Below are 20,893 nucleotides of genomic sequence, written 5' to 3'. Positions count from 1 at the left end.
AACACTGTAGTTGGTATTAATTGCAAACACTTCCGAGCACACACAAGAACAGTATGATTGCAGCAACGAACTAAACGACTAGAATGCTAGTGGCCAGCAATAATGATTGCTGCAGATATAGCTGTCATCGCTTGTCAGTCTAGGTCCATATTGTGTAAACACTCCAAAGTGCGCAAGGCACACACTGGTCGCAATTACAGAGGCACTCGCTTTGTGCACGTGGTGAACACTCGTGTAAATAAAGAATATTAGCAATGTTCTACAATTTAAAGTAGCCGATTTAATTTGAAACGATGTAATACGTTAAAGCCAGCGAACAAGGTACCAGCCAACAAACGGTGGAAAACGTAAGTCCCCGGTGACTGCTGATCGTACTAACGTGTACGTCAATAAATTAATTTTTCACATACAATGTAGTATTAAGCAGGTTTTATTGTTTAAAGGAAAGATTTTATTTGTAGGTGTCACGTTCACTGAGTCTGATACACAATCGAAATGCCAGATATTTCTGAAAATGAGGGTTTTGTAAACTGAAATGTGTGGTGTCGAACTAAAAGGTTTGCACCAGGCACCTTTTGTGGGACTCCCAGTCAACCATGCCGTACGACTGTCAAGGGGAGCTTCTGGTCGAGAGGCACGAAAAACGGGCGAAGTTTACATTTTTTTCAAACAACTATTGCTTTTATTGAAATGGTATTTTACCACTTTATGAATGAAAAACATTATTTTTTCTCAAAAAAAATTATAACTGGCGGCTGCAGCCCGGGTCAAAGAATGCGCGACGCGTCCTGGTTTGCGCGAAGTGTTGTAAGAACTCGTTGCTATTTCTGATGCCAAGAAAAACAGAAAATTTAGAATGAATCGAAAAGCCATTACAATGGGGCTTAGAAAAATATCTCAGAAAAAATGGCAGCCATTTGAAGAACATGTCAGCTTTTTGGCATGTTTTCCATAGTTCAAATGTTTAAAAAGTGTTTAAAATTCAGACAAAAGGAAAGCTGCCCCTAACGCTCTCTGAATTTAATTATCTTTCATTTCCAAAGAAAAGAAAAAACAAATAAACTCAAAAAATGAATGGGGTAATCTGTCGGGACTCTAGAGCACTTCGCGCATTGAAAAATATTGTTTCGAGAAAATCGCGTTTAACGTTTGGAGTAACAAAAACAGCATTGATTCAGAACCTACGATAAATTTGCGATCCCAGGGCCATAGAGGCATCCTTCCTCTTCCCTAAATATGCTCTGACTTTGAATTTGATGACGTATTTCTACAGTCTCGGCTCTTTTAACAAACTGAGACATTCCTTGCTCTATGGTGGCTACGCGTCTCCTGTCAGGTTGAAAGGTCTCTGTTGGATTCCTTTCATGTTAATTTCTTAAATATGTTGTCATTTACGGCATAAATTCCTCTTCTAAATTTACTGTGGTGTTTCTGACTATCTGGGAGGAGACTGAGCAGTGGAACGTGTTACTTTTACACATAAACAAGAACGATCTGACACATTACTACACTTTAAAACACAGTTTATATGTAATTCATGTCACACAGTCTCATACGGAACCTACAGCCGCTTTCTTTTATATACTGTGTATGATAAGATACTGTCATCCCCCTTCGCTTCTGTGTGAAAGAATCCAGCCTAACTGAAAATTTAATCATCTTTATTTCAGGTTTAGCTCTAAAATATCTAATGTTATCTTAAATTGCAACGCAGTGTAATTCGAGTGTGAAGTTCAGAATATCTTCCGGTAGTTGCTTTGTCACTACTTTGTGAGTAAAGTGGAACCACGTGTTGATCAGTAACTCTAACTAAGATCATCAATCTTAAATGCGAATGTGCGTGAGATTATAACGTCTCGTCTTGACAATATTTTTCAATATAGCAACTTTTCTTTATGTTCAACCCACGTGGGGTGTACTTTGTGAGACCAGTATCACGTGCTTATACAATTGTTTGACCCATCAGGTTAATAGTAAGACGATAGTAACCAGTTCGAGGTGTTTCTTTTGTAATTTGTGTTTCGATGTAATTTATTTTAACTATCAAAATTATTGTGGAGTTACACTCTTTGTGTAAACCAAGTTGACCACGTGAATCATGTAATGTAATCATCAAAGTAGCCCTCAGCTATTCTTTTCGGGAAGATTTCACAGAGAGTTGGTATGAATTTAGTATACCTGCGTGTGGTAATTTCATGACGGACAGGATTGCGCTACGAACGTAACTTCTTTGGGTGAAAATTGAATCTGTTGGTTGTGGTTAATTTCCTCTTGGATATGTTTCAACGTTCTTCGTGTGTTATTTTATGAATGCAGTGTTGTATGTAGTCTCACAATCTTGGCTCCCTATTTGATGTGTTCCGTAAGATTACAAACTCACATTTTCACAATCCTAAATAAGGCACCAGTTTAGTTATGAATCAAGTTTGAAATGCTGAAATTTTAACGGAACAATGATCAATGTTAAAATAAATGCCCAAATATAAACTGATTTATTTCTTTTTATTTAAATTTAACAACATCGATGTTGTCGCCAGTGGTCGGCGGAAGGTGCACGTGCCCGTCGACCTGGGACTGGACCGCAGCGACGCACGGATGCACGCCAAGACCGTAGGATCCTACGCAGTGCCGTAGGGGACCGCACCGCCACTTCCCAGCAAATTAGGGACACTGTTGCTCCTGGGGTATCGGCGAGGACCATTCGCAACCGTCTCCATGAAGCTGGGCTACGGTCCTGCACACCGTTAGGCCGTCTTCCGCTCACGCCCCAACATCGTGCAGCCCGCCTCCAGTGGTGTCGCGACAGGCGTGAATGGAGGGACGAATGGAGACGTGTCGTCTTCAGCGATGAGAGTCGCTTCTGCCTTGGTGCCAATGATGGTCGTATGCGTGTTTGGCGCCGTGCAGGTGAGCGCCACAATCAGGACTGCATACGACCGAGGCACACAGGGCCAACTCCCGGCATCATGGTGTGGGGAGCGATCTCCTACACTGGCCGTACACCACTGGTGATCGTCGAGGGGACACTGAATAGTGCACGGTACATCCAAACCGTCATCGAACCCATCGTTCTACCATTCCTAGACCGGCAAGGGAACTTGCTGTTCCAACAGGACAATGCACGTCCGCATGTATCCCGTGCCACCCAACGTGCTCTAGAAGGTGTAAGTCAACTACCCTGGCCAGGAAGATCTCCGGATCTGTCCTCCATTGAGCATGTTTGGGACTGGATGAAGCGTCGTCTCACGCGGTCTGCACGTCCAGCACGAACGCTGGTCCAACTGAGGCGCCAGGTGGAAATGGCATGGCAAGCCGTTCCACAGGACTACATCCAGCATCTCTACGATCGTCTCCATGGGAGAATAGCAGCCTGCATTGCTGCGAAAGGTGGATATACACTGTACTAGTGCCGACATTGTGCATGCTCTGTTGCCTGTGTCTATGCGCCTGTGGTTCTGTCAGTGTGATCATGTGATGTATCTGACCCCAGGAATGTGTCAATAAAGTTTCCCCTTCCTGGGACAATGAATTCACGGTGTTCTTATTTCAATTTCCAGGAGTGTATATATATATATATATATATATATATATCACCGGTTATCGTAAGATGAGTACTAAAAGACTATAATTAATGTTAGTCTGGTTGGGAATTTGGTAAGCTAGACTGGATACCTGGTGAAACAGTTGCGCAGTAATGCAAGGTTAACTTCCTCAGATAGCTCACAGCTTTTAACCCGCTTTTATGGTCTTGAATATCAGCACCGCTTTCAGAACAAATTAATGCAACAACATTACAAGGTAACTCAGCGAAGTTCATGCTTTTCGTTTCTCTGACGATAACTATCACACCTAACACGTTCGTCGTCTTTAGAACGGATGAGTAACCTTCGCTGAATATACTTACTGCTGTATACGCTGCAATTTCAACAATTTTTGCCCCATAATGAAGGTCTTTCGGTATACATTTCCAGGCGCATACGTTCAAACTCTCATCGTTATTTTCCGTGTCATCAGCGAGGTATCCTTAAAGCAAATCATAATTTGACAGAAGTTCGTATACTGGTCGAATCTCTTCTTGAACTAATTCATCGAGGGCCTACAGCTGCCTATATTCCGTCGGCTCACGGCTCCATTCTGCACGCCGTAACCTTTGAAGTGCTTTCACAATAAAAAAATCCTTTTTTTAAACATAATCTATACACTTTAGGGATGAGAATTATGTAAAAAATATCCATTTTTTTTCATCGGTCTCGACCACAACCTCACCTTCATATACGATGGCTTCTTTTTTTTTATTTTTCAGTTCCCGATCGGTCGCGAAATTAAAAATACAGTGACTATCCGACAAAGATCTGCGCAGATACGTTGTACAGTGCCTCTAGTATGCCCGTCGGCCATGTCGCACTTTTCAGTACTGGGCGCACAGTGGACACACAAAAATGCCTAGAAGAATAGGCGTCCAGCCTATTGTGAAACATGTGCTGTCATTGGGTTTCTTCACGATGAGGTGTCCCACCTGATTTTATAGAGCCCACACAGCGTAATTGTCATGCGTCACGGCAAAGTGCGGCAATGGCGCAGGAACTCTGAAGCCGGACGCACAGACGTTCGTAACGCAAAGCGATCACGGAAAGACGAGAGTGTGAACCGATTGTCCCGTTCAGCGAGTGCGTTCGAGAAAATCGTCTACGAATGTCAGTTCAGAACAAGCAAAGGGGAATATTCTCTCAGGCATTGTCGCTCTTCGTGACATGCTCGGTCACCCAAACAACTGCAATAAAGATGCTCCTGCAGCATTTTCGATGGCAAATGTGTAATCACACCATAGAGCCCGGACTTGGCTCCCTCTGATTTTCATCTCTTTGTTCAGATGAACCGCTGGTTGAGAGGAAAGCATTCTGGCGCAGACAACGAGCGGCAGACCAGCGAAGAGAATTGCCGGACGGCTGCCTTCTATGACGAGGGAATTGAAAAGTTGGTACAGCGCAACGACAGGCGTCTGAGTCAGACCGGCGACTTTGTGGAGAAGTGTAGATGAACGTTGCACATAAAACATTTACGATTTTTGCTGTGGTTCCCATTTCGCCACCATTCAGGCATGAAAAAATAAATAAATAAATAGCCCTAGTGTATACACCCAAAACATCATAGAACCACTTCTGGTCTGAACTGCATCTCCATACACCGTCCATTGAACGGGCTATTGATAGGCTGCATAATTTGAAAAATGGCAAAGTACTGCCCTCAAATGTCGTAGAACCCCGTCTGGTCTGGACTGCAGTCTCCATACATTGCTCTTCAAATGGGCAATTGATAGGTTGTATAGTTTGAAAGTGGCAAAATGGCGAATCATTGGACCACGCTATACTCATCCGCTCAGCTACTGTAGAGTTTCTGCTGACTTGTTTGGCCCAATGAAGACGTGCAGCTTTATTTGCCACTGTGGGCAATGGCAGTGTCATTGACAAGGTATGACTCGTCTTCGCTCCCTGCCGGTTATGAACTTTTTATGACAACTGTTGTTAGCCGACTTACATGCCCGCGGGTGGTACATCGTTCGCTGTAGACATGTTATATGGTCTGTATTGATACATCAACAAATCAAGCAACTTCTTTTCCTTTTACGGCGTAGGCAGGGCAAGTTCAGACAATATACCTTGTTTCTACCATTCTGCCATGTCCCACATCGAAGAATATTATTCTCTCGTTCTATACTATCGACTTGCACACATACACAACACTTCATTGCCATAACTTAGGTAACGTTAGACGATAGCTTGATACGAGCTCCACACTATCTGCAACACTCCAAAGCAACCAGAGTGCTCTTTTAAGAATGTGAGTAAATGAACATACCGGATCTCTTTCAGAGGAGAGCCTGCGAAGGGTTGCAAACCACTGCTCTAGTAACAATGAAGAGATAAACAGTACGCCAGTTCGTCAGTTTCCATACAAGGGCAAGAGTCAATGATAGCTTAAACACTTTGAGAGCATAACTATTGGGAATCTGCTGTCATAGGACCTTACGTAAAGGCGAGACAACGCCAGCCGCCGCCGCGTCAGCTCTTGCTGCCGGTAGTGCGCCGAGTCGCCGGATGAGGCGCTGCTGTCCGACTCGAGCGGAGGGAACAGCTGACTGTCGGGCACGCGCGTGTGCCCGTCAGCTCCTTGCCAAGTGGAATCCGACTCCCAGACAGCGGATATGACGTCACGCACTGTCAAGGCTGAGCGCGCAGCCAACCGCCGCGCTGCCACGGCCGGGCGGCAGCCGCTCGCCGCTCGCCCGCTTTTGTTTTATGCGTGGCCCTCGCGGGGCAGGCGCCTGGGCCGGGCTGTTTCGGCAACACTCCGCCGCTGTCGGTAATTTAAACAACGGCCTGCCGAGAGCAGAGGAGAGGAGAGGAAAGCCGGGCCGCTTCTGGCCTCGCAGCAGCCTTTGTGCCGCGCGCGGTCACCGCTCAAGGAAAGGCCGTTTCGGCTCACCGGCTCGCAGCAAGCTCTAGCTGAAGAGCGCGTTGACGAACAGGCGTAATGTATATCGCATGCGAACTATAAACTAGTACAGACGCCAGATCATCCAGCTCGATGCATTTTTAACGCGTTGTTCTCTGGGCCAAGGGTCTGGAATCCGAGCGAGATCGATCTGAGTAACTTCTCTGAAAACTATTTCGAAGAGATGGACAACCGGCTCGTCAAGGCAACGTCTTCTACCTCCTAGCAACAAAAAGACCAGAACTTCTCATTTCAGTAACACAGACAACGGCACCATTGACCATGAGGGTGTGATAGCGTCAGTGACTACCTCTGTTACAAGGAATCTTAAGAAATGTATTAATGTATTTTTGCTGAACAACAGTCGCAGGGCACAAATTACAGACTATCCGACATCGACATCAAATATTCAGCTGTCAGCACCACACCGAGGAGTTCAAATGTACAAAACTCAGAACCATTCTACAGCACCCCTGAACCCAACAAACTCCGAGCAAGGTTGTAAAAACAGTGGTTCAGCAGCCGTATTTTAAACTTTTCACGAAAGGAAAGAGAACACCACAGATCTAACCAAATTCTAATCGATGAACAGAAACTCAACATAGTCAAATCGCTGTAAGGAGAACAATGCGTCAAGCGTTTTGTGAATTCACAAGCAAAATTTTGCCAAACAATCAGACTGAAAGTCCTAAGAAGTTATAGTCTTACGTAAAATCAGTGAGTGGACCGAAATAATCTGTTCAACCACTCAGTGAATTTATTGGCACTGAAACAGAGGGCGACAGAAATAACGCCAAATCCTAAAACGGTTCCCTTCTTTCCATCCTCACACGAACACCGAAACGGCTGATACTGAGAAAGTGGTGTGAAATAGAAAATCAACTAAAATCTCCGAACAGTGGAGAGCCACGAACGATACCTAGTGAATGAAAAGAGATGCAGGTAGTCGTGGCTTGTATTGTTGTCAGTCTGTTTTAGAATTACGGAACATGTTTATGGCTCATGTACGAAGACGTTTGTTGGAGAATGAAAATTTCCACTATAAAAATACACTTGGATTCGGCAAACAGAGATCATGCGAAACCCAGCTCGCTCTGTTCTTCCATGATATCTAGAGTGCTATGGACATCACCACTCGGGTTTATGTCTTGTACCTTGACCTGTGCAGGGCATTCGATAGATCTCTGCGTGTTCTTTTAGAGAACAAGATACCGAACCAGATTTATGATTTGTTTCCTTGCAGACAGAACAAAACACGTCGATTTTAACGAAACAAAATTGAGAGACGTAAAAGTAATTTCAGGAATAACCTAATAAAGTGTGACAGGGCTCTTACTGTTTACAATAAATTATCTACTGAACAACGACGGATGCTCCGTGAGGTTGTTCACATATCATGATGATGTCTATAGGACGATTTTAACGCCATGAGACTGTAGTGAGTTGCAGGAATATCTACAGAGAATCGACGATTGCTGGCAGTTGGTCCTCAATCTAATTAAGGGGAGGTTCTGATTGAAAGGCATGAAAAATGGGTAAAGTTTAGAATTTTTTAAATACAAGGATTTTTTTTATCAAAATGGGGTTTTACCGCTTTATCATACATACACTCATGTGTCAAATATATATATATATATATATATATATATATATATGTTTCATAACGAATTGACGGCCGCTGTGGCCGAGCGGTTCTAGGCGCTTCAGTCCGGAACCACGCTGCTGTTACGGTCGCAGGTTCGAATCCTGCCTCGCTCACGGATGTGTGTGATGTCCTTAGGTTAGCCAGGTTTAAGTAGTTTTAAGTCTAGGGGACTGATGACCTCAGATGTTAAGTCCCATAGTGCTTAGAGCTATGTTTTTCATAACAAATTAACAATCGAGGGTGCAGTCATCGTCAAAGTATAGACCTCGCGGCGCGTCCTGGTTTGCGCGAAGCGTTACAGACTCGTGCCTAATATTGTTTTGAGAAAAGCGTTTACAGTTTGGAGTAACAAAAAGGCGTTGTTTCAAAACGTGATCCGCGATCCTAGGACCATAGAAACATTATTTCTCTTCCTCAAACATAGTCTGATTCTAAATCGGGCGCTATATTTTTTCAGTCCGCACTCTTTTAACAAACTGAGACATTGGTTATTGCACGCCGACCGTGCAGTTACTGTCAGATAAATCCTCGAAGTTTTTGGTGTTCGTCCGTCTGACGTCTTCAGAATAGATGAATAATTGAATAATCTTCGTTGAACATACCTGCAGCTATACAGACTGCTATTTCAACAGTTTTTGTCCGACAATGAAGATGTTTGGTACCAGTTTCCAAATACACACGCTAAAGTTTTCGTCGTCATTTTGTGTATTGGCGTCGGTGCATCTTTTAACCAATTCATCATTGGGCAGGATTTCGTCTGCTGGTAGAATCGTTTTTTTTTTTTTTCTTCTAACTAATTCATCGATTACCTACAACTGCCTATATTTCGCTCGGCACACGATCCCATTCAATTTTCACAGTCAAAAATCGTTTTTCCAGGCATAATCTATTTATGCCAGGGATGCAAATTATGCAAAGAAATATCAGTTTCTTCATCGGTCTCGTCCAGAACGTAACGTGTATAAATAGGCGAGGAATTCCACTACTGCTTGATTAAACTGTTGGCTGAAAATGAATAGATACAGCAAGAACGCGAAAACAGATAGGAGTAACCATCCGGAGCGACCTAAAAGGAATGCACACACGAAACAAATAATAGGGAAACCATATTCCAGACTGAGATTCAATGGAAATGTACATCATGCGTGAAAGAAGTACCTTACTAGACTTTATGGGGCAGCACGTCTGTCGGAAACCACCGTTGTGCACCAATTTCCGTGCTGGTCGCGATTCGATACAAGACACCAGTCGATCTGGCAGGTCAGCCTCATCCACCACGGACAACTGAAGTGGGAGACACTCCAGCACTCGCCATATTCTCCTGATCTCTTCCCATGCGTTTATCACGCCTTCGGTCCCTTAAAAAGAGGTTCTGAAGCGTTGACTGTTCCTAGGAGTGAAGATAGGCAGCAGGCAGTTACGAACTTGTTCTCACAGCAGCACACGAAACCGATATCTTCAGCCTGGTGCGCCAGCGGTCTGGTTGCCTCAATGCTCTCGGTGATTTCGCCTTATTGGCATACCGATTCTGCACTGTAAAGCCTTCTAACAGAAATTTTTTTATCGCCCGATATACAATGAAACCGGAACCCTTTTTCGAAGGGGCAGCTTCAGTTTCACAATGTTTTATAGTAAACGGTTGTGCTGTGCTTCAAAGAAACTGCAAGAAAACAGGAACAGGTTTGCATCTCCTTCTTCTTTTTTCTGACGGCCAGAGAAAGGGTTATTCTTGACGCCTATCCGATGCAAGTGGAAAGGAGTTGAACCACTGGTGTTACGCATTCGTACCAAGGTAGTTATCAGCTTCCTGTTCGCCTGAAATTGTTGAAACCTGGAGAAGCTTCTAATTATTGATAGGATAGCAGCGTGGAATTGACCTTTATGGTAGATTGAAAGACGCTAATACTTCGCCCATTCTTCCTCGGCGTTTTTTCGTAGCCATAACTTGAAATCCGAGGATGGTAGACGTTACTCTTTCACCAACTCGTCGATCTTGTCGTTGTAAACCAACCCTACATGATATGGGGCTCATAGAAAGGAACCTCTCACACCTCTTCCTTAATTCCGCAACGGTTTTTGTGCAATTTGCACTATTTGAATATTCATTTTGCATACATAGTATCACACTTTATAACGACCAAATCAGAGAGCCTCTCCAATAACTAACGATTCCACTACAAAAACTAAACAATAGTGCGGGTAGATGAAATTTCCTGGAAAAAGTTCTGCTTGCGGACAAAAAATTGCATTTCCTACTGCTGAACTCCGTCTACGTGAACACACTGCCATATGAAGGTAATGTTCCGTTGACGCCTAGTGAGAATCGGTCTAAAGCCTTATCCTCGTGAAGACAAAGGAAGAACCGCACATTCCTCGGCTCCAGCATACGTGAGCACCCCCGATGTTTATTTCCGGATAAAATAAATAGGTCGAAGGGGGAGCCGACTGTGGGAAGGTAGATCGCGCGACTTGTATGTAAATAAAGGCGGTAGCCAGCAGCGCCGAGCGGTTTGTGGGTCGGACTAGCCGGGCGGAACGGGCCGAGCCTATACTCGTATAGCAGCGGCGCGCTACGGGTGGGTCCCGGGCTGGTCGGGTCTGGGCCACCCGTGAGACGAGCCCCCGTGTGTGGCCCGCTGCTGCCTGCGTGCTGCCGACGGCGTCGCGCCTGACGAATAGTCATTAGGCAACCCGCCGCACAGAAATGCTGCGGCGGTTGCGGATGTGCCCGGCGCTCGTCACGTGGCGCCAGGCTGTAGGGCAACCTTAACGACTGTCAGGACTTCTTTCATTTATTCCATTGCATCACATTATATCTCGACGCTTAACTGGGAGTCCAGTTTTTCTGAAATTTTAACCATTTATTTGTCTCTACATGTAAATTACAATTCCTTTGAGGTGCGTCCTGTTTTCGTCTTAGAGTGTATTATGATCCGTAGAAGCAAACTGAAAATTGGCCTTCAGTGACATTTTAAATTGTACAAAATGGTAATTTGAGTCATAAGGCCCTTTAAGTCTTGCTTAGTACCATAAGAATAACAAGCCAAGATATTTCAACAAGCTGCCTCAGATGAAGATGACCAGTTAGGCAGAGATTTTCAGTTATCAGTATAGCGGCGTACGCAATAGGCCCGGTTCGGTTTGACAGCTTCAGATACATTGTTTATTTTCGATTCTGGTTAGTAGTAGGCTAACGATAGTAACGGTCACCATGTTTGAATGGAGAGATATGCTTTTTATTCTGTGTAGAATAGCGCAGAGCTTCTATTTGGCATTGGAACTCTTCTAATCGCCTCAATAAAACCATGCACCTGAAACTGTAGGCAAATGAACGATAAAAGTTACAAGTATATCCACGGAAGTGGCAGGTCGGAGAGATTCCTGAATGAACACTCGACTGAAAACAGGTAGATCTCAAAATACACATACGGAAAAAAATGACGACACCAAAAGGTAATTAATGTAGATTAATGAATCTTCGGGAATACATTTGTCTAGGTAACATATTTAAGTGACGGACAGTGCAAGATCACAAGTTAATGTAAGAGCGAGATAAGCCATTACAAATGTGAAATGCTGGTACTTTAATAACGGGTTTAACCGCCAAAATGTTGAATGCAAATTTGCAAACGTGCTTGCATTGTGTTGTACAGTTGCCGGATTTCAGTTTGTGGGATAGAGTTCCATGTCTGTTGCACTTGGTCGGTCAATACAGGGGCGATTAACGCTGTTTGTCGATGACGCTGGAGTTGTCATCCGATGATGTTCCACATGTGCTCGACTGTAGACAGACAACAGTGGCACGTGAACGAGAGTTATCCTGTTGAAAAACACCTCCTGGAATGTTCTTCATGAATGGCAGCACAACAGTCGGAATCACTAGACTGACGTACACTTTTGCAGTCAGTGTGCGTGGGAGATCCACGAGAGTTGGGAACGGGCGCTGATAACCTCGCTGTTGTGCGCCCTAAAACACTAATCATCATCTTCATCATCATCCACGAGAGTGCTCCTGCTGTCATACGAAATCACTCCCCAGGCCACAACTCCAGGTGTATGTCCAATATGTGTAGTGTGCAGCAGGTTGGTTACAGGCCGCCAACTTTCCTCCTTATAACCAACGCGCGGCCATCACTGGCACTCAGGCAGGACGAACTTTCACCAGAAAACACAAGAGATCCTCACTCTGCCATCCAATCAACTCCCACCTGGCACAACAAAAGCAGCAAATAGCAGTGGTTTGGGGTCAGTGCAATGTACGGTACGAGGGGTCTGGCTCGGATTTGTCCTTGAAGTAACCGATTTGTAACAGTTAGCTGTGTCACTGTGGTGGCAAATGCTGCTCAAACTGCTGCTGCAGATGCAGCACGGTGTACCAGAGCCATAAGCCGAACGCAGTAGTCTTCTCTTGGTAGTACCACGTGGCCGTCCGGAGCCCGGTCTTCTTGCAACCGTACATTCTCGTGAACACCGCCGCTAGAAACCGTGTACAGTTGTTACATTCCTGTCAGTATTGCAGTATTGCAGAAGGAATATTCAGTTTTTCGTAACCCTATTACACTACTCCATTCATACTCGGTGAGGTGTTGATAATGCGATCTTCATCGCCTTAAAGGTACTCTGAACTAACATCAGCTCACCACGTCCAATCTCAAACGACCGTTAAAGCAAATTTTCATCTTCATAACGGCCCTACTAGCACCATTCTTATGCGACTGACACGAAATCTGAACACTCATCACCTTTCAGTTGTAGAAACACGCCTAGCAACTTTCTTTTATGTTGCGCAACTCGTTCTTGGTGCTGCAGTTCTCTTTTCCGTCCGTGTATTTGCCTCATACACGCCCGTAAGACGTTTGTGAGGCAATTCTGGAAGAGAAATGTAGCCTGTAGAAGCAAAACCTTCAAACAGGTTTACAGCAACGACCCATATCCAATACAAATGTGAATGCCATGTCTCTAAATCATCGTCTCGTCGGCGTGACGGGATCGGCGATTCTTTGTTATTATTCGAAGGCATCAAAGTCTAGCAGGCCAGCCAATCCATTATTTTTCTTTCGAATGTGCGTTAGCAATCTTGCAACCCAGCGGATAGTGACCTGTGTTAGATTCTAAATTTCTCGCTGCTTTAAAGTGATCCACGACTAATTTTGCGAGCGGTCTTCCAGCAGCAGCCTTCCCCCCCTCCCCCCCCCCCCACTATTTCTCTTGCGATTTCTGGATCTTCACACAGGTGAACCGCCACTTTTCTCGTCAGTCCGCGGATTATTGCCGTACACTTTGAAAGGTGCCTGTGACGTGAGGAAGACATTTTTACCAGTTTTAATAAATTATTGTCTCTTATTGATGTATTCACGATAGTTAGGAAGTACTGAGTCCGTAGCCGGCCATGAGTCGGAGAGCATTTCCCACGCTGGCTGGCTAGGTGACGAAGCGACCATACGTCGCGCGTAGTGGGGTGGGGCTCGGCGCTGGACCGTAGCAACAAGCGTCAGCCTGGAAAATATACATGACGGGAAGTACCGCCATCTTGGCGCCAAAGTCACCAATTTTGTTTATTTATATTTAATAATTAAAGTCATTTATGACAACACGAATACTAGGAGGAGCCTCTGGATGTTTAAAACTGTTTATCATAATTTTGCCTCGTTAAAATTCACACCCGTTCATTAACAAATGCATATCTTAGTGAGTACGAACTTGATCGGAAATCCACGAACTGTGACGAAACTAGTAAGAGATACGGACTGCGCGCCAAAGAGGGCAGTCGGCGTTAAGAGCTCTTCCTGTCTTGTTCGATGGTAGTCATGCTCTCGGTTACGAGTAGTTTGTGACATGAATGTTTCATTATTAATCTAATAGGAATAAAAGTGATATTAAGGCATTCTGAATATTAATTTCGAGTAAATAGATACCCCAAAGGCTCGACAGCAATTTCAGATAATTAGCTTCCACCGACAGAGACATCCAATGCGCCAGTGAAGAATCTGCACGGGACGACATTTACGAGAGCTGCACCGCGCACAGGTAGGAGGAAATCAGCCGACACGACCCATCAAGGCGGATCAAGGAAGGTCCGAATTAAACTCGCAAATTCCGGGTGGAAATGCTGAACAGTTATACTGTACGTCACATATACCACCCTCTACGGACTCGCGGCTAAGCTGAGTAATAACAGTATCAGTTTATAAGCGAGGGGATCTTGCAACTTCCACCAACTTGGCATGCTTTGATCCATCGTTGTTCTACTTTAAATACACTGAACGAGTTAACGTCAGATACTTTATCAATAAACTATGCGATTTTGTTTAGTCTCCTCAATGGTTCTGTAATTAAATGTTTATACTACCTCTTACACACGTTCTTACTAAAAAGCTCTTGAACGTCCGCCTCCTTAGCTGAGTGATTGCGCGTCTGAGTGCCATGCAGCTGTCCCAGGTTCGATTCCTGGGTGGGTTTGAGTTTTTCTCCGCTCGTGGACTGGATTTTGTGTTGTTCTTGTCGTCATCGACAGGCAATTCATTGTGGCGTCACCTGAAAAGACTTGCAGCTCGGCTGCCGAAGGACCCAGATGGTGTCACGCGGCCATCAACGTCATATGCTCGTGTCATTTCAGTTCTTCAACACCAACCTTTTAAGCAGCAGCTAGTGGCAAGTGAGTGTTCGCCTCCTTCTTCAGGTGCCTTGCATGTTCTCCTTCGTGAATCAACTTCACCTCAAGCGTCTTTGTTAATATCACAATGGTCGTATTCAGCGTCTGCACGTGATTCATGTTACGTCTGACTGTTACAGCCTGTGGTTTCGAGGGAGCAATTACAGCCACGCGCAGTCGGAAGCTCACTTGTCGGTGTTTCCGTGATGCAAGACAAGTGAACACTGTGGAGGGAACGCTCTGCTGCGGTCACCAGCGCGGACACGGACGGAGAGGGCGGTCGCTTCCGGTGTGGTGGCCCTGAAGTGTAGGGCGCAGCTGCCCGCCGTCTCCGCTCGCCACGTCACGAGTGACGCGTAGTTCAGCAGCCAACACCAAACACTGGATGTCGGTCGGGCTGTTACGTTTAGCACAAAACAGAACAGCGTCTGGGTCTGATCATTTTCTTCGTTATCGATTCTGCTAACTGCATTCCTGAATTCGCCAACATAAACACAGCAGTCATCAACCAGAAGCGTGTGGTGAATGCCGCCGGACACTGTCCTATTTGAACGGTTACGTTTTGACTCCCTTTGATCTGATAAACGACTGAGGTAGGAGGACCTAACATAGTTTAATATGTTAGTACAAACAGAGATTGCAATCGCGTAAGCGATTAAAATAAAGTGCTTATAATTAAGCTATCGATTCTTGAGAGGGCCTCCACGAAAAACGAGTTATGGCAGGACGACGAAACTTAGTGGAAACATTAGTAAGGGCATGCTGGAGGGAAAATAAAAATGAATAAAACGTTCAAAGAAACACATTTTAATTTCCTCGTGATGGGGATTAATTGTTTGTTAACTGGATACCGTGGTTGCGTTACAGGTTACAAATATTGATCAATATGACGACCATCTGCACCCACGACAGCCTGTACGTTTGTACGGATACCATTTCAAAACTGTTCGCAGCCTTTTAGAACGGTGGACTTCCCCCAAAACTGGGTATCCATGTGATGATTATTTTCCCTTCTACACTCGCTCAAGTACTAAAAGTTTCACTATAACCACCGTATAAAACTACATCATGAGCGCTATGAAAAATCGTAACAGAAATCAATAAAATGATGTTAGTCAGTGTAGCCATCAAACCGCAACATTAAAATACATGTACTCGCAATACTGATGACGAATGTTCTATGTGGAGACAAGTTAGTACTGACGCTCCATACGGTTCAACACTGGGGCCACTTTTGTCACACGCCGTTACGCAGTTCTGATATGCCAGCAAGGTTTGGTAAATGGAATAGTCACAAGACTTGATGAGAAAAACACAAGTCATTCATTTCTGTAGAAGGCAGTATACATTATCAACAACAATGGAGCAACGACACGTCCCTCGATTTCTAGAATGTATTTGATACCGTCATTGAGTGAACAAAATATGGGCTTACCGAATATGGGAACAGATTTGTTTCTAGATCCAGAACTTCCTAACAGACGCAATTCCACATGCCGTTGTGATAATAAGGAAACTGAACTGTTTCTAGGCATTCTCGAAAGAAATATATACCCAAGTAGTGGCACGCTCCATTTCGCATCGGGGCTTGCGCCTTACCGTGTTTATTTGTATGAAATTGACAGTAGACAGACAGACGGGACTGTGAAGAGGTCAGTACACCAGATCGTCTTGAGTTCCTACACTGTGATATAAGGGCCGAAAACACTCAACACGTGAACCTTCCACATGTGTTAAGTTACCTCAGCTACTGGGCAACTATAAGCAACATGGCAAGCAAATATTCCACAAGAAAACGCTAAGATACAGTGCGCAGAGGAACAGAAAGAGCTGAAGCAACAGCCATTCCTCAGGTCAACACACATTCATTTTCTGACATTTAATACAATTAATGTTGCCTAATATGTCTGACAGTTTTTCCCTATATTCCTTCTTATCCTGAGTATTTTCTTTTTTGTGTAACTGGAGTCGATATGTTGTTTACTGTTGATTCACTGAATGTTGGTGAAACCTTATAGGGAGGTTGGTTCTTCATTTTCACCTTATATCTAGCTGATTTCGGCCTGGGATGTACTTTATACAATTTCCTGGAGGCTTCTGTATTCAATGTTGTTGGCTGCAGTAGATGACGGAGCTAGTTTCAGGCATCCCAGGGAATGGGGCCTATCTAGTGTTCATATACACTCAAGAGCCAAAGAAACTGATACACCTGCCTAATATCGTGTAGGGCCCCCGTCAGTATGCTGAAATGCCGCAACACGATGTGGCATGGACTCGACTAATGTCTAATATAGTGCTGGAGGGAACTGACACCATGAGCCCTGCAGGGCTGTCTGTAAATCCGTAAGAGTACGTAGTGGTGGAGATCTCTTCTGAACAGCACGCTGCAAGGCATCCCACATATGCCCATTTATGTTCATGTCGGGGGAGTTTGAAGGCCAGCGGAAGTGTTTAAACTCAGAGAAGTGTTCCTGGACCCACTCTGTAGTGGGAGTGTTTTATTGTCCTGCTGGAATTGCCCAACAATGGAGATGAATGGATCCAGGTGATCAGACAGGATGCTTACGTACATGTCACCTGTCAGAGTCGTATCTGGACGTATCAGGCGTCCCATATCACTCCAACTGCACACGACTCACACCATTACAGAGTTTCCACCAACTTGAACGGTTCCTACTGACATGCAGGGTCCATGCATTCATGAGGTTGTCGCCTTACTAGTACACTTCCATCCGTTCGATACAATTTGAAACGAGACTCGTCCAACCCGGCTAAATTTTTGCAGTCATCAACAGTCCGATGTTGGTTTTGATGGGCCCAGGCGAGGAGTAAAAGCTTTGTGACGTGAGTCATCAAGGGTACACGAGTGGGCCTTCGGCTTCGAAAGCCCACATCGATGATGTTTCGTTGAATGGTTCGCACGCTTACACTTGTTGATGGCCCAGCATTAAAATCTGCTGCAATTTACGGAAGTGTTGTACTTCTGCCCTGTTGAACGAATCTCTTAAGTCGTCGTTGTTCCTGTTCTTACGGGATCGTTTTCCGGCCGCAGTGATGTAGGAGATTTGACGTTTTACCTGGTTCCTGATATTCACGTTATATTCGTGAAATGGTCGTATGGGAAAGTACCCACTTCATCTCCACCTCAGAGATTCTGTGTAACATCGCTCGTACACCGACTGTAAGACCACATCCAAACTCACTTAAATCTTGATAACCTGCCATTGCAGCAGCAGTAACCGACCTAACAACTCCACCCGACACTTGTCGTCTCACATAGGCGTTGCCGACCGCAGAGCCGTATTCAGCCTGTTTATATATATCTTTATTTGAATACACATTCCTATATCAGTTTCTCTGGCGCTTCAGTGTATATGCATATCGTGTCTTTAAAAAAAAAAAAAAAAAAAGAACAGTAACCAAGATGGGACTCGATTTCTACCAGCAGAATCGTTGCACGTCTCGTACGAAATAGAGACCACATGCCAATAGCATCGGTGCTACGACTCGGGGGGGGGGGGGGGCAAAACCTTTGGCTAGTAGAGTTTTAGTCAGTGATGAACTTTAAAGGTGGCGCAGTCTTATAAATGCTCTACTCTTGGAATTTATTTGATCTTACTTTATTTTAACTGATAATAATTGTTTTTTTGTAACCATAGAGGCTATCTTTGGAAAAACCGAGGCACTGATATAAATGGGAACCTTAATAAAAAACTTTCTCCTTTCCTTTTGCAGTGTTTTATTATGTCAGTGTACTCTTAGAAGTCGCAGCTTCTCTACCAGGGCTTCAGTTTTTACGTAAAGGACTTCTTTGCAATGCCAATACGCTCGAAACGTGTATCTGCGTATTTTTGATTTACTCTTATATATCATGATGTTATAATTTCCGCATGTCGTTTACACAGTTATATAAACTTACAGAGTTTTCGAATAAATCGTCGCCTCTTGATTCGCCTATTATATATTCCTTGCTCTTTCAGTCATGTTATGTAAGATGGGTGAAATCAGATCATACGACCTGTGTTTGGCAAGTCGCAACAATTGTAATCTACAGAATTTTCAGTGTGTAAGAAAGTGCTGGTATTACGTGTATTGCCCCGTACTTGCACATTCTACGGTTTGCTGCGCACCAGTAGCTTTCTAGACTGTGCGTCGAGCTGCTCTATCTCTATTTGAAAATCTGCTTCGGTTAACGGTTTCGTTACTTCGGGAATTGTTGCTTGAGCAACTGGTAGGACTGCGAAGGGAGAGGAAGAGCTGTAATATTAGGCCATCTTGTATCAAAGATTGGTGTAGTCAGGCATCGTTGACAATATGTGGTACTAGGACGCACTGAGAATTTACACGAAAAGCTGATACTAACAAGAGAATCCTTCCATCACACCACTCTCAGATTTAGTGGTAAGATGGCCCGTCAAAAATCGAACACAGATCAAGCATGAAAACGGGCAGAAGGTGTACTGAATTGTGAGAAAAGAAGTAAAACAGAAACAGTGAATGCTCCAAGCTCAAGCTGTGCAACATCAAGGGAAACTAAATAGCAATGGCGTCTGGCCATGTTGTCGCGGTGTTGGACTGTGAAGGTGAAGACCGCTGTTCAAATCTCCCTTGTGCCCCATAATTTTTTTTCACTAGATTATGAACTTTCCGTCCGATCATTGGCGTATCTGTTCGCTCTATTCAGATTTGTGTCTGTGTCGTGGTGTAACGTCCGTTTGCAACAAAGAGGTATAAGGAAGGTACCTCCAGACGTACGGACGTCCTATTTGTTCCACACAAGTACCACAGTTCTCTTGCGTTCCGTATTGGAAGCTTTGGTTCTTAAATTCCGCTGTTGTGACATAGATCACATCGGTTTATTTGTTGTATTCATTTCTGTGATAGATCTATGCATCTCGCCAGGCCTGACTACTCATACTTGCGACCATAATATATTCCTACCACGTGACTCATATTCTGTAACCGGTGTATAGTACGACAATTGCCAAGACTAGAAACGGTGAACAGACACGTCAGTGCCCGGACGGGTAGTTCATAATTTTGTGAAAAAAAGTGCCACGAGGGGGATTTTAACACGGGTCCCTCGTATTGCAGTCCAACACCGTGAACACACAACAACGACGCCGAGATTCTCGCAATTCACTCGATGTTGCAAACCTTGAGCTTGGACCGTTCACTGTTTCTATCTTATTTTTTCCACAGTTCAGTACACCTTCTTCTTGTTTTCGTGCTTGATCTGTGTTCAGTTTTGACGGGCTGTCCACTTGGCCATTTTACCACTAAATCTGAGGGGAGTGCAATGGAGAGTTTCCCTTGTAAGTACCAGAAGTAAAGTCGGTGGCCCAAGGTCGCTTTGGACACATTGATTGTCAGGGGATGATACCTTAGTCACACTTACTGACGGCGGTTAAAGCGTACACTGATATCTCATATTTATGTCTCTTTTCACACAGTGTAATAACATCATAAAACAAAAGCCAGTTCTATCCCTTCTGAGATAATTTAAGAATAATGTGAGTAAATTCTCGAACCGAGTGGTCGTAAGATAAGCTACGAACTCTTACCGTCACTGAAATAATGTTAATCTTGACGCTCGAATGAATCTACTGACATGTGAAAGACTGCGTTATGACTCTTCAGAGTTGTACGCTTCTCGTTTCCTTTTAGTTTTTTTGAGTGTTGACGGCAGCTGATGCCTTCACTTAGTGAAGAAGTTCGGCTAGGTAGAAACGGAAAAACACGCTCGTCGATAACGTGGAATGCAGGCCTGCGTAGTGAACCAGCTAGCGTCCTCTGTGATGAAGAAAGGAACAATTCTTGTAGTTTTCAGAAGCGCAGGATGCAATACTTTAACTGGAACTGGAACTTAGTGAACACACAGGGTATTATTTACAGATTGCGGTGATCTAAACCTCTCGTTAGTTTTCGGCTTTCGATGACTTAGTTATCACATTTTTATGCTTCACCATAAAATTTGGTTTCCGTATATAAAAATGTAGTCAACCAGGGAATTAGTTGAATAAATATATCATGGACTCCGCACTTAAAATTTATTTTTCTACTTGCGGTTATCTTTGTGCTGTGAAAACGAAAACTATGTAGGA

Source organism: Schistocerca cancellata, chromosome 3, assembly GCF_023864275.1.
Source record: "Schistocerca cancellata isolate TAMUIC-IGC-003103 chromosome 3, iqSchCanc2.1, whole genome shotgun sequence".
NCBI classification, from domain to species: domain Eukaryota; kingdom Metazoa; phylum Arthropoda; class Insecta; order Orthoptera; family Acrididae; genus Schistocerca; species Schistocerca cancellata.
Note: the sequence above shows the minus strand (reverse complement) of the source record.